Here is an 11,402-nt window from a genome sequence, read left to right on the forward strand (position 1 = left end):
TGAGTTTTTGGTTTTTTTTTTGTTGTTGTTTTCTTGCCTGGCTTTCGTGTCAGTGTGATACTGGCATCATAGAATGAGTTAGGGAGGAATTACTCCTCAAACACTTGAAATAGTTTGGGTAGGATTGGTACCAGTTCTTCTTTGTATTTCTGGTAGAATTTGGCTATAAATCCAGCTATTTCTAGACTTTTTTGGTTGAGTTTGTTTTTTTTGTTTTTTTTTTTTTTTTGAGATAGAATCGTGCTCTGTCACCCAGTCTGAAGTGCAGTGGCATGGTCTGGGCTCACCGCAACCTCTATCTCCCAGGTTAAGGAGATTCTCCTGTCTCAGCCTTCTGAGTATCTGGGATTACAGGTGAGTGCCACCATGACCAGCTAATTTTTGTATTTTTGGTGGAGACAAGGCTTTGACATGTTGGCAAAGCTGGTCTTGAACTCCTGACCTTAGGTGATCCTCCTGCCTTGGCCTCCCAAAGTGCTGAGATTACAGGTGTGAGCCACTGCACCCAGCCTTGTTGAGGTATTTTTATTACTGTTTAAGTATCACTGCTTATTATTGTTTTGTTCAGGATTTCTATTATTTCCTGTTTCAATATTGGGAGATTGCATATTTCCAGAAATATATTCATTTTCTCTGGGTTTTCTAATTTGTGGTCATAGAGATATTCATAGTAGTTTCTCATAATCTTTAATATTTCTGTGGTATCAGTGGTAATGTCTCCTTTCTCATTCAAATTATGCCTATTTGAATCTATTCTTTTTTTGGTTAATCTTGCTTGCAATCTGTCAGTTTTATCTTTTCAAAAGAAAACTATTTTTCATTTCATTGATTCCTTGGATTTTTTTTTTCTTTTTTCAATTTTATTTAGTTCTGCTCTGATTTTTGTTACTTCTTTCCTACTGCTAGCTTTGGCTTTGGTTTGTTCTTGTTTTTCTATTTCCGTGAGGTACAATATTACATTATTAATTTGTCAAATTTTTATGTTGTTGATATGGTCAGTCATTCAGTACTATGAACTTCTCTCTTAGCACTGCTTTGTATATATCTCAGTTTTTTTTTTTTTTGGTATGTTATGTCTCTGTTTTCATTCATTTAAAAAATTAATTTTCTTCTTAATTTCATCATTGACCCAAATATCATTCAGGAATAGGTTTTAAATTTTTTCATATATTTATATTGTTTTGACAGTTTTTCTTGGAATTGATTTCTAGTTTTAATCTACTGTAGGCCAAGAAGATACTTAATACAATTTTGGTTTTTAAAAATGCATTGTGACTTGTTTTGTGACCTAACTTATGGTCTACCAGGGAAAATGTTGCATGAGCTGATAAAAATCCTCTTGATTATTGATAACTTGTTTGCCTTTGGAAAGTTATTTAACATCTAATTATCTGTCTATTAAATAAATATGTTGCATGAAATAAGGAAATTTTTTATTCTAGCATGTGTTGAATCTGTGCAATGAAAGACAGCAGGAGTTTTCAGTCAAAAAGAGTGCCATTCTAGCTCTTTAATTTCCCTATTTATAAAATGGGACTAATATTAGTTAAGTGGCACATGTTAGAAGTACCTTTTTTCTCTTTTCTTTTAATCAGTAGTTCTTTCATTTGAGAATTAATCATATACTTCTCTAAACTATCTCTTCTAAAATTTGAGAGAGAAACCTAGACTAGAATCCAGCTTAAAGAAATTCTTACATATTTTAGTTTCGGTCATGTGATCTTACTACTCTGAGGCTCTATTTTTTATTTTGTGAAAATATTTAGCTCTAGGGTTGTTGTAAGATTTGAAGGAAATAATGTATACCAAAATCCTAGCGAAGTACCTGTAACATGGTAGAATCTAAAAATATATTGATATATATATATATTCTCTTTTCCTTTATTCCTTAAATAAAAAGTAGTGAAATATTAGCCTCTCTATATATTTTATTCCAAGGAGAAATGTAGGTTAGTAAGTAATCTTTTGGCTAGAATTATCAAGATAACTGGTTATGTGATATTTATTTCTGGATTCAATAATTACTAAATTTTTAGGCAGAGTCAGTATCTTGCTAATGTTTTATGGTAACCAGAAGATTTCTAACTTTCACATTTGTGAGAGAAAACAGCTCTAAGGACAATGAAAAAGATTTCCTAAGCGTAACTGGCAACCCTCAAACCTTTGCAGTATATATTGTTTAAAGAAAGTACAGTTTGTATTTTAATGGCAATAATGATTTTTAAACCAGGTAAAAATATTCTGGAGTACTGTGTAAAAGAAAACACACACACACACACTTTGGCTGCAGGAGTGCAGCTAGCTTGATTTTGGAGCCATTACAATCAGTGACCCACTCAAGACTCTCTCAGCCTTCTCTTTTCCATAGCATCCAATTTTCTGCCTCTTAGTCCTGAGGTTATCTTAAGTGAATTGCTGAAGAGAGAACAAAGGGTCCATCCCATAATATGCCTAGCATGCTGAGGCCAGGTTAAATGAGATTCCTAACACTTTTGTGTTTCAAACCCTGATTTATTTCATAGAGGGCTGTAATTCTCTCAGGCAAGGCCAAGAGCATCTTGAAATCCTGGCCAAAGTGCTTCCTTCACCTAACTTTTCTAGTTCAGGAACTGGGAGGTTCAAACCATACAATTTTAAGATTTTTATCACTTCAGTCTCTGGCTATTGTAATAAGTCCTAACCCCTCTCTTTCCATCTAATCTCTCTCTGCCACCAGTTTTCCTCTCCAATTTTGACTGCCTTCAGATTAATCTTCCTAAAATAGCTCTTGAGTAAAACGTTACCTTGTTTTAAAACTCTTTACTTTCTGTTTAACAAAATATAAACTCTACAAAGTGGCAAAATCTGACTCCAAGCTACCTGCCTAAATTTTACCCTCATTGTGTTCTTCCAGGATCCCGACATACTAACCAAATGTAATTTTGGGGGAGCTTGCCAAATCTCAGTGTCACTGCCAGAAACAGGGGATAGCCCCATTGATTTTGAGTTTCAAAGACTTTTCTTTAGCACTTTCTCTAGTACATGGGAATCCTTTTAATTTTATGCTGAAAAACATATTTATTTCATGCATCTTCAAGATATTTTACCCATCCTGTTATGCTCATGAATTTATTCCTCTGAACTTTAAAGCAAAAGCTGTTGATCCTTATAAAAGCTTTCTGTTTTCTCCCCAAACACTCACCTTCCCTGTTATAATTGGAATCAAGGTAGTTATCAACTTTCCTGAAAGTAAATTAAAGTGGAAAACTCAGGAAGGAAAACATTTACATGCATAAACTTATTTCTAAAAAATGTTATCTAGGTACCCATTAATTATCTTATTTAATCTTGAAAACAAACCCTATGAAGTATCATTAAAATATTTTAGAGATAAAGAAACTGGGGAAATTAACTTACTTGTCCAAATGTACACAACTATTTAGCAGTGAAACCAGCATCTAAAAGAGGTCTCCATTCCCATATTTCATGGTTTGGGCTTTCATTGAAAGACATTGATAGTTTCTGATCATGAATCACATAAATAATGCCTCTGTAGCGTTAAGCTGAATGCCTTCGAGGAAAGAAATGTGATTCCAGAATTATGTTCCCTGGAAGTTATAGTTACTAGTTTACTGAAAAGGAGAAGGGTATGGATATTGGCAATGTTACTAATCCTAATTCGCTGAAGTGGACACTCATAAAATGTTGATGACTCATTGTAGACATAGTCTGAGGCTGGACAGAAGAAAAGAGCGGGGTTTAGTTAGAAATGGCCCTCTTGAGTACTCTCAGTGAGTTCATAGCTATTGAGGTGATTGAAATGGAAAGTTAAGTGGAGTGGCAGACGAAGACCATACAAATACCAACTAGGACTTACATGATGTTGGCTTAACTGCAGGATGCTTAGTCCAGTAGCTTCAAGACAAGCATAGACTAAGGTAGGAACATGTGTGCAAAGTATGTCAGAAAGGCCTTAAGGAAATTTTTGCAAAATTCTCAATATATAAGATATAAAGTAACAAGTAGTTGAATTACCTAGTAGCATTTATTTGATTGTCAGGCAAAATATATATATATATATAATGAAATAAAAGTTGAACTGGCTAAATGTGTATTTTATTATGGATTATTCATGTCTTGATTTTTTTTAAACAAAATATGAGGTTCCCCAGAAACGTGGTCTTAATGGGATCAAATGACAGTATAGTGGTACAGTGGACAGTGTATTAGTCCATTCTCACACTGCTATATATATTAAAAAATACCTGAGACTGGGTAATTTACAAAGAAAAGAGGATTAATTGGCTCATGGTTCTGCCGGTTATACAGGAAGCATGACAGCTTCTGGGGAACCCTCAGGAAGCTTTCAATCATGATGAAAGGTGAAGGGGGAGCAGATACATCTTACATGACAGGAGCAGGAGGAAGAGGAGAGAAGAAGACGTGCTACACACTTTTAAACAACCAGATCTCATGAAAACTTTATCACAAGAATAGCACCAAAGGTGAAATCTGCCACCATGATCCAATCACTTTCCACCATGGCCCCCTTTGGGGGTTACAATTAAACATGAGATTTGGGCAGGGACACAGATTCCAACTGTATTATTCTGTCCCTGGCTCCTCCCAAATCTCATGTGCTTCTCACATTGCAAAATACAATCATGTCTTCCCAACAGTCCCCAAAAGTCTTAACTTTTTCCAGCATTAACTTAAAAGTTCAGAGTGTAAATTCTCATCTGAGACAAGGCAAGTCCCTTCTGCCTATGAGCCTGTAAAATCAAATACAAGTTAGTTACTTCCAGAATACAGTGGGGTTACTTACAGGCATTGTGTAAATACTCCCATTTCAAAAGAAAGAAACTGGCCAATAGAAAGGGACCAAAGGGCCATGCAAGTCTGAAACCTAGCAGGGCAGTCATTAAATTTTTAAGCTCCAAAATAATTTCTTTTGACTCCATGTCTCACATTCAGAGCATACCGATCCAATGAGTGTACTCTCAAGACCTTGAGCATCTCCACCCCTGTGGTTCTGCAGGGCTCAATTCCCAAGACTGCTTTCGAGGGCTGGTGTTGAGTGCCTGAAGCTTTTCCACTGTAGGTTGCAAGCTGTTGGTAGATCTACCATTCTTGGGTCTGGAGGATGGTGTCCCTCTTCTCACAGCTGCAATAGGCAGTGCCCCAGTGGGGACTCTGTGTGGGAGCCTTAACCTCACATTTTTTCTCCACATTGCCCTAGTAGAGGTTCTTCATGTGTGCTCCACTCCTATAGTAGGCTTGCCTGGACAGCCAGGCTTTTCCATATATCCTGTGAAATCTAGGTGGAGGCTCCTAAACTTCAACTCTTGTACTCTGTGCATGGGCAGGCTTAACACCATGTGGAAACACCGAAGGTTTATGGCTTGCAATCCCTGAAGCAGCTGCGCAAGCTGTCTATGGGGCCTTTTTAGCCACAGCAGAAGGCGGAATGGCTGGGATGCAGGGAGCATTGCCCTGAAATTGTGCAGGGCTGTGGGGCACTGGGTCTGGCCCAGGAAACCATTCTTCCCTTCAAGGCCACCAGGTGTGTGATGGGAGGGGCTGCCTCAAAGGTCTCTGAAATGCCTTCAAGGTATTTTTCCCTTATCTTGGCTATTAGCAATTGTATTTCTTTTAGTTATGCAAATATATGCAGCCTACTTGAATTCCTCCTCTGAAAATGGGTTTTTCTTTTCTAACACATGGCCAGGCTGCAATTTTTTTTTTGAAATTTTTCTGCTCTGCTTCCTTTGTAAATATAAATTTTAGTTTCAGATCACTTTCTTACTCATGTATATAAGCACAGGCTATTAGAAGCAGTCAGGCAAAATCTTGAACACTTTCTGGCTTAGAAATTTCTTCCACCAGATACCCTAAATCATCATTTTCAAGTTCAAAGTTTCACAGATTCCTAGGGCAGTGGCACAATACAGCCAATTTCTTTGCTAAGAAACAAAAGAGTCTTTTGCTCCACTTCCCAATAACTTTCTGATTTTCCTGTAAGACCTCATCAGCATGACTTTTACTGTCCATATCACTACCAGCATTTTGGTCATAGCCATTTAACAAGTCTCTAGAAAGTTCCATATTTTTCCTCATTCCCTGTCTTCTTCTGAGCCCTCCATGCTCCTCCAACCTCTGCCTATTACCCACTTTCAAAGCTGCTTTCACATTTTCAGGTATCTTTATAGCAATACCCCACTACTTGGTGCAAATTTTCTGTATTAGTCCATTCTTGCACTGCTATAAATAAATAATGTAGACTGGGTAAGGAAAAGACGTCTAATTAGCTTGCTGTTTTGCCAGCTATACAGGAAGCATAGTGGCTTCTCGGGAATCTTAGGAAATATTCAGTCATTTTAGAAAGTGAAGGGAAAGCAGGCACATCTTCAAGGCAGAGCGTGAGGAAGAGGAAACAATGGGGAGGTGCTGCACCCTTTTAAACAACCAGGTCTTATGAGAACTCTATCACAGAAACATCACCAAAGGGGGAAATCTACCCCCATTATCCAATCACCTCTCACCTGGCCTGATCTCCAACATTGGGGATTATAATTCAACATGAAGTTTGGGTGGGGACACAGATCAAAACCATACTAGACAGTAAGAGGGTTTTAGAGTCAGACAGACCCAGTTTATATCCTAGTTTACCTTTGAATAATCAGTTAATCTTGAGGAATTTACTGAACCTCTTGGAGGCTCACCTGAAAAACAAATAATAGTATTTGTAAGAGTTATTGCTGAGTTTAAAATGAAGAAACTGAGGCCAGTATAAGAAAATTAAATGCCAATTTATTCAGCTCCTGGGTGAGGTTCTATGGTCCGGAGAAAGGGGCCAGAGAAGTCTAGCTGACTTCCTGGGGCAGGGGGGTTTTATGGCTAGGAGGAATGAGCAACAGCTGGGTGCTCTGATTGTGTCCAGGGGAGCGGGATTGAGATGGGGTAGGCCGCTGTTTGTTGGCAGGTTGTTGGGTGGGTTTTCTGGTGCAAGAGCCTGCCAGGGTTGCATGAGCTGGAGCCTTCCAGGGGAGCCATGTGGCAGAGCTAGGTGCCGAGTGCAGAGCCTGGTGCCGGGTGCAGACTCAGGTGCTGAGTGCAGAGGTCGGTGTGTCTGGCCTCCTGGAGAGGCAACCGGCCTTACATTTCAACCCTTTTGATGATATAGGATGCCGCTTCTTTCTGGCTACTTCCTGCTGAATAGGAGCAGAGTGAGGGAGAAGGGTCAGTTGGCTGGTGCCTCGGTTGGGAGTCGGAAATAGGGGTGAAATAGCATCTGGTTTACAGCCACCCTGGAAATTTTCTTCATGTGGGCCTGTAAAAACTTGAGGGAAAAAGGGGCTAGCATTAACAGAAGACAAACTACGATAATGTGAGTGGTAATAGGGGTTAGCCAGGTTAGCATGGGGGATTGCCACCAGTTAAGAGGTGAGACTGATGCATTCTGCTTCTTGCGGAGGTCTTCTTGGAGGCAATAGAGAGTGTTGACATTTTCTTCTACAAGGCCTGTTTCATTAATATAATTGCAGCACTGCTCCTGAAGAAACAGACAGGTACCTCCCTTTTCTGCTGTTAGCAGGTCAAGGGCCTGTAGGTTCTGGAGAGTTACCTGTGCCAGTGACGTGATTTGTCACTGGAGGGAGGCCAGGGAGGTGGCCGACGCTTTGATAGCCACGTGAAGCTTGTCCTCTAGTTGAGTGGCTGTGGTGACACTGTAGCCTAGGGTGCCGCTTCCCAGCCCAGCTGCCACCAGAGAGGATGCTAGAGAGAGACCGACAACCATTGGGAGAAAGACTGCTTGTCTGTCTCGGCGATTAGGGGAAGGTGGAAGGAGGGATAGAAGTTCAGCCTGTCTGTATACCTCTAACTGCGGGCCCAAAGTGACAGGCACACAAGGGAAAGGGAAGGAGACATTAATAACTTTGGTTAAGGTTCCATTACACCAGAAGTATTCTCCTGGAGGCGCATAGAGGGAGGATTTTACTTTTGCTGTGGTGTTACAGCTGGGACTGGAGCCACTGGCCATCTTATAGCAGAGAGAGAAATTTTGAGAGTGCACTTTGAACAAGGGGATATTTGTTAAGGTGGTGCCGGGCCCCATAGGTGATTGTGACAGATTGAACCCGGATCTGAGGAGAACTGCTGCCAAGCGGGGGTTGAGGCGAAGAGTCAGGGCAGAACGTGGCGTCAATTAGGAGTGGCAGTAGGAGGTGAGTGGATGATGAGCTTGAGTGTGGGGGGCCAGTGAGCTGGAAAGTAGCCCCACCATCTGGAGAATTTCCCATCCTAAACAGGGGACTGGGCATGAGGGTATGATTAAAAAGGGTGGGTAAAGGGGTGTCCCTCAAGGACACAGGCTAAAGGATGGGTTTGATTGGGATAGAAAGTCTTACCATCAATTCCCATGACTGAAACCTGAGAAGGTGGCTGGGTTTTCAATAGGACCCTGAGTTACTTCCCTTAATTTATCATAATTAACTACCTTCTGGGCTGCACTTTGCATGCCCGCTAGGAGGCACTGTAAGCACTTGGTCCCGGCGGTGGCAGCCATCTTGACCAGTTTGATAATTCCAATTAGGATCGGCCTCGGGGACCGCCGCCGCACCTACTGGCATCTGATTGTCTGTGAGATGTACCTGATCAGTGTGCACCCAGGCCACCGTAAGAATGCGGTCACGCTCATCTGGAGTAAGGGTGGAGGACAGAATTTCATAGGTATCATGCCAGGTGAGGTCGTAAGCCTGGGTGAGGTAGCGGAATTCTTTGGTGTAAGCAGTAGGATTGGTGGAAAATGACCGTAGGCGCTTCTCAATGGCTGATAGGTCAGAGAGGGAAAAGGGAACATGTACTTGAACAAGGCCTTCGGCGACCTTGCAAAGGTGGCAAAGGAGGGAGGTTTCATCGTTAGGAGCACAGCGCGAGCAAGTGTGAGCAGTAACAGGAGAGGCTAGGTTGGGACCAGGAAGAGGAGGAGCTGGAGGGTGTTGAGGTTCTGCATAGGGCGGAGGATTAGTGGGTTGGGCGGGTGGAAAGGAGAGTTCTTCGGGCGGGTCAGGGTCAGAAAAGGAGGAGGATGGTGGAGGGGCCGAGGGTGGTGAGGGAGTTTCTTTGGCCAGGCACACCTGAGCGGTGGTGCAAGAGGAGCAGAGGGTGGGACGGGAGTGAAGATAACAAAAGGCCTGAATGTAGGGGACCTCCGACCATTTACCATTTCTTTGACAAAAATTGTCTAAATCAGTTAGAATGCCAAGATTGAAAATTCCCTCCGGTGACCACTTGGACTGGTTGTCCAGAGGATACTGGGGCCAGGCCACAGTGGAGAGGAAAAGCAGCCTTTTCTTTTTTATGGAGAGGCCCAGCTTGGGTAAATTTTGGACTAGACATCCCAATGGCAACTTCGGGTCTAGGCGGGACTCCTAATTACCCATAGTTCCCTCTCTATTGTGGGATAGTCAGGAGTGAGGAACGGTGTCCCGGACCTCAACGCCCGACTACCGGAGGTTACGGGGAAGGACAGGAGTATAGGGACGTCTTCACAATATTCCTGTCATCCAGAACGGGCAAGCAGGGGCACCAGGATGTCTACATGAGGCCCACAGCTCGAGACAGGAAGGAGTCCCTGATGTGGCCGTGATTACAGACAGGGTCTCCTCGGATCGGAGCAAGCAGAGGATGGGGTTATGGGCAATAGGAGTCTTACTGGGTGATGGCTGCAGACGATCGGAGGGGCAGCAGCTCCCTGGTTCGGCTTATGGTAGAGGAGTCAGTTTCCCCCAGGAGGGGTCTTGAACTCCTCTCGGGTTACGGCACCACTTGTAAGGGTTATTGCTGAATTTAAAATGAAGAAACTGAGGCCAGTATAAGAAAATTAAATGCCAATTTATTTAGCTCCCAGGTGAGGTTCTATGGTCTGGAGAAAGGGGCCAGAGAAGTCTCACTGACTTCCTGGGGCGGGGGGTTTTTATGGCTAGGAGGAATGAGCAACAGCTGGGTGCTCTGATTGGGTCCAGGGGAGCGGGATTGAGACAGGGCGGGCCACTATTGGTTGGCGGGTTATTGGGTGGGTTTTCCGGTACTAAAGCTGGCCAGGGTTGCATGAGCCGGAGCCTTCCAGGGGAGCCATGTGGCAGAGCTAGGTGCCAAGTGCAGAGCCTGGTGCCAGGTGCAGAGTCAGGTGCTGAGTGCAGAGGTAGGTGTGTCCAGCCTCCCGGTGAAACTGGCCTTACAGTATTTATCTTGCATGATTATGCTGAAAATTGTATATAACACATGTAAAACACATAGTGTAGTACCCAACACTTACTAACTATTCAATAAGTAGTATCTGTGATGAGTATTCTCTGCTGTATCTCCAATTGTGTTATCCAAATAGTATATTCATAAAGGGCCTGTGTCTGAAACAGAAGTTCATCTTAAATTCCCTGAGTCTTAAACCCTATTTACTTACCCCACCAAGGTTCTAAATACAGCTATGCAACACTGACCTAGATATCCTGGATTTGGGATAATATATATGCAATTTGATCTGTAATGATAAGAGAGGAAGTCTCTCCTTTTCAAACTTTCTACAAAACTATCACAGTGCAATAAACTATAGCTTTCAATAAATTCTGGAGAACATCAGTCTCAGGTTTTCAGATTAAAGACATATTATGCTCACAAATTGACAAGGAAATTGTTCATTCCGTAAGTATTTGAACACCTGTTTAAATGCTAGGCACTGTTTATAATGCTGGGGATATATCTGTAAGCAAAACAGACAAAACCCTTGTCCTCCTGGAGTTTACATGGTACTAGGAGAAGACAAACAATTATAAAATTAACAAAATAAAAAAGTGATATTTTTAGAAGGTAGCAAGTGATATGAAAAAGCATAGTAAGGAAATGGGAGTATTGATAGGAGAGGGCTGTTGTCATTTAAAATACCATGATTATGAAGGAAATCATTATACTCTAAATGTTCCAAACTTAGATTGTGATGGTGGTTACACAACTCTGTCTGTAGCCCGCAGACTAATGCCACTCTTTTTACCCCAGATGTCCACTTTTTAATTCCCAGAAACTATGAATATGGTATGTTAAATGGCAAGGAGAAATTGAGGTTGCAAATGAAATGAAGGTTGTTAAACAGCTGATCATAAAACATAGAGATTATCTGTGTGGGCCCAGTATAATCACAAGTGTCTTTAAATGAGGAAGAGAAAAGCAGAAGAGTCAGAATCAGCGAAGTGGCATCAAGGCAAAGAGTCTACCAGCCATTGCTATCTTTGAAGATGGAAGAAGGGGGCCATGAGACAAAGAATATGAGCAGCCTCTAGGAGTCAGAAAAGTCAAGAGACTGGATTGTACCCTGGAGCCTCCAGAAAGGCACTCAACCTGATCAACATGTTAACATTAGTTCAATGAGA

The 11,402-nt window shown here is 41.8% G+C and overlaps 1 long non-coding RNA gene across 1 annotated transcript; it reads left to right on the forward strand.

Annotated features, from left to right (window-relative positions):
* Positions 1-294: 294 nt before the first annotated feature.
* On the forward strand, positions 295-7,854 carry LOC116563700. Its single transcript, XR_004274528.1, has 3 exons — positions 295-306; positions 3,423-3,424; positions 7,123-7,854. It is a non-coding gene; the product is annotated as an uncharacterized LOC116563700 (long non-coding RNA).
* The last annotated feature ends 3,548 nt before the right edge of the window (positions 7,855-11,402 follow it).

This window comes from Sapajus apella, unplaced genomic scaffold, assembly GCF_009761245.1.
Source record: "Sapajus apella isolate SASKATOON/1434 unplaced genomic scaffold, GSC_monkey_1.0 scaffold36, whole genome shotgun sequence".
In the NCBI taxonomy this organism is placed as follows: domain Eukaryota; kingdom Metazoa; phylum Chordata; class Mammalia; order Primates; family Cebidae; genus Sapajus; species Sapajus apella.